The 3,787-nt window shown below is 29.6% G+C and overlaps 1 long non-coding RNA gene across 1 annotated transcript; it reads right to left on the bottom strand.

Annotated features, from left to right (window-relative positions):
• Positions 1–796: 796 nt before the first annotated feature.
• LOC111418325 (uncharacterized) lies at positions 797–2,505 on the bottom strand. The gene is made up of 4 exons (XR_011639993.1): positions 2,160–2,505; positions 1,854–2,054; positions 1,265–1,434; positions 797–1,213 (listed from the first exon to the last, which is right to left on the bottom strand). It is a non-coding gene; the product is annotated as an uncharacterized lncRNA (long non-coding RNA).
• Between the last annotated feature and the right edge of the window lie 1,282 nt (positions 2,506–3,787).

Below are 3,787 nucleotides of genomic sequence, written 5' to 3' on the forward strand. Positions count from 1 at the left end.
GTGCTCCCGTTTTTAATAGCAGTTTGAGGCATCTTCCTAACAATGAAGCCCTTTCATTGCTACCCAGAGAATTAATCATAAAATAACCTAATGGTACTTTCCAATTGTCATTAAGAGCTACTGCCATAAATACCAAAGCATTTTTGGCAAGGGGTAGCTCGTCTGTGCTTTCTGTGCTAGGTGGAATTCCAACGTCAATAAATCCATAAAATCTATTGTTAGCCTACTGTAAATGTTCTCTAATTGAAATTTCATCTAGTACAACATTAACAACAGGTTTTTTGCATCGCCTTGCTTTCTCTGCAATAGCATTAAAAGCCTCCGTAGAAAAACCAGCATTACCATCAACAGTACAATACCACTTCCTTAAAGTTGCTACATGTGGTAGTAGGTTACCAAACACTTTACGTATATATTTATAAGCTTTTGGCGAGTAAACATGTAAAGTCAATGCAAAACTTCTTAATGCAGGAGAGAATTTTCCTGTTTTGCTTTGAATCTGTCTCTTAATTATTTCCTTTAATGAATCTGGTCTTAAGTTGTTGTCTATAAATAATGTTGTTTACTAAATTGATTCACAATAAAAAGTGACTACTGTTTCAACTCTGTTCAGTGGAATAATAATAATTATACATTCTTTCATACATTTATTTATTTATTATTAACACTATAGGCACAGAAACGGGACGAACCCACAAACTCTGTGCCACAAAATAATACAAAAACAAATCACTAAAAAACAATGTTAAACCAAAATTACATTAACAGTATAAGGAGTTAATTGAGTTAATACATAAAAATAATAACAATAAAAATAAAAGGATTGACTTTACAATAATAAGACATTGCAAAAAAACCTCATTAACGAATTACTTAAATTAATTGATCAGCTTTAAGCTTACAATATGCAATTACAATATGCTATAATTTTTTGTAAATACCTGTATGATTCTGTCAGCTTCCTCAGAAAGCATATTTTTTTGCTTTAAATGCTTTATAAGTTCCTCAAAAGATTTTATTTTACTGATAAATGTCCTTTTCCGTCTATTCATCTTAATAATTTTTTTCTTCATAGCACTAATTTTATTAATAGCCAAAGAAAAATTATGTCTTGCTCGTCTTGGTGTGAGAAAACCAGTCTCTAAATCAACCTGCTCTGGGTGACATGGACGCCATATAGTTCTTTTCTTCTTTTTTGGATTACATCCCACTACTTAAATAAATAATATAGACACAAAGAAATAACAAATATTTTTATACTTACAACTATGTTGCAAAGTAAATGTTTCTTCTTTCAAATTAGGCATCTTAGGTAATTGTTCTTCTGAATTAGGTGAAGTAAGTGCTTGTTCTTCCAACTTAACAGAAGGAGATGAATGCTTCTCTTGTTTTTTATTACTGATCTGAGTCCTTTCATCATCAAAATTTAATTTTCTGCAAGTTAAAATATTATATATATAAACTGCTGTTTTAAAAATAGTCTGCGAAATGAAATCCCCGTATAGTAAAATTGATTTAAGACTAAAATCAATAAATTTGCATCCGTTTGGTCTCCATTTACAAGAATTTTCTTTTGCAGACTACCTCTCAAACATATCATACAATATAAGCAAGTAGTGAACCAAACTGAATCCAATAACTCTTTTTTCTCTCTGGTTTTGTTTTGTAGATATTAAAAAACCATTTATTACTTTTACACTAATCGAACAGTTACAGTGATTATTCTATATATACACACAGAAAGATATATACAGAAAAATTATTCTTTCATTTTGACTAAAATTCAATGTTTGCACAGATTTCAGTTTGTACCAATATGCTTGCATTGTCCCGTATTAAGACATTTTCTTTACCTTTTACAATCTTCAATCGGTACCTGAATGAAAGTTGGGACACTTCCTTTTCGTAAGGTTTTACGACCACATATCGTATCCTCTACAAAGCAGTTATTTTCAAAGTGCTTGCCACATATTTTTGTATTTTTAAAAATATCATCTTCCTCAAAAGAAAATAACCGCAGCCAATGCTGTCGTACGTCTGGGTCTTTCGGGAATCTACAAATACGATACTTATATTAAATGTAAATTTTCCAGTTGCGTAAAACGTTTGATTTATAAGATAAAAAACTATCAATTAGAAGTAACATTTATAATACTTACAGGTGATGTGAAACTGTATTATCGCGAATTTTGCACACGAAACAATACATTTTTAAACATAACAAAACGATAAACGTCAAATGGAAGAGGTTTGACACTTTTGTGCGCATGCGCCCGTCTGTTTAGTACCGTTTTATGTCTATCTTTGTTACACTTTCACATTATCGCTTTCCATCTGCGTCTATTCACCTTGAGCCACATTTTTGTTAGTAGATATATTCAGTTAGCTCAATCCATATTATATATAATCATTGTTTATAGAGTATATAGTTAGCTCATCCAATGCTTTTATTTGACTCCACGTTTTTAGTTGATAATATTCTCCAGAGGTGGCGCACTTTGTATTAAACTTCTTAAATATGACGTAGTAGCATATTACTTACAGATTGTGAAATAATGCCATCTATAAATCAATGCCGTAAAAACAGAACAAATTCGTTCGAGAGAGAAACGAATATTCAGAAAAGGATAGTATGTTTCTCCTACTGGCTAACCGACTATGATCACCTCGTGTGTGTTTAATAAACATATTCTTAGAGCAATAACAATTAAAAATAGCCAAAAACGCTTGAAGAATGATTTGTGTATTATGGAAAACATAAATACGAGAAAAAATATGTGTTTTATCAATGAAGAAATAAATAAATAAATACTTTTTTTTTGAAAGTTATTGATTTTTTCACCAGTAAAGTTTTAAAAATAATGTTACTTAAAATTTATTAAACTAGCAGAATAAAATGATAAAATAAATATCACACAGTTAAGGAGCAAGGCTAACTTTCAAAAAAAAAGTATTTATTTATTTATTTCTTCATTGATAAAACACATATTTTTTCTCGTATTTATGTTGTAACAAGTTAAAAAGTAAATAGGGAAATTAGGGTATGGATTGGATGGATTTGATTTGTTGAAATAATACAATATGATGACTGTAACCATTCTCTATAAACAAAGCTGTAACTGAGAGAAAAAATTTAGTATACATAAAAATAAAAAATATAAATAAAAAGTTAATAATACAATAAAAAAATTAATTATGAGACAATATATTCATTTTTTCTGATTTATTATTGGTTTGTTTGTTTAATAAATTAACTTTCTTACATTCTGAAAATAACTGTATTTTGACTAAAATATCCAGAAAAGACTCCAAGTGATTTTCGTAATTTACAAAGTGGTGGTCAAACTTTTTTTTTATAGGATATTAAAAATTTTTTTAACTAAACGTTTCTGACGCATCTTTTATACAGATAATAATTGTGAATATATAATCTAAATTGAGTTAGCGATGTGAACGTAATACTTTTACAAATTTCTGACGGTACATTTAAGGACATATTGTTAATGTTGATTCTGTACATTTTATGAAACAAAAGAATTTCATCAGAATTACTAAGTTCACCTTCTTTCAACAAAATTTCTCGGCACCAGTCACACTGAATTTCGTCAATGTGAACTTTTGCACAATAACCCGCAAAATATGCCAATGAACATCCTTCCAATGTACTGTGGATGCTAAATTCCTCACATGTTGAGGCTTCCTGCAAATCGTCCTCCGAATTATCTTCATCAGACTCTGAGATATCCATTGGAGATACCGACGAGTCTCTTGTTGCTACATATTCATT

Source organism: Onthophagus taurus, chromosome 3, assembly GCF_036711975.1.
Source record: "Onthophagus taurus isolate NC chromosome 3, IU_Otau_3.0, whole genome shotgun sequence".
NCBI classification, from domain to species: domain Eukaryota; kingdom Metazoa; phylum Arthropoda; class Insecta; order Coleoptera; family Scarabaeidae; genus Onthophagus; species Onthophagus taurus.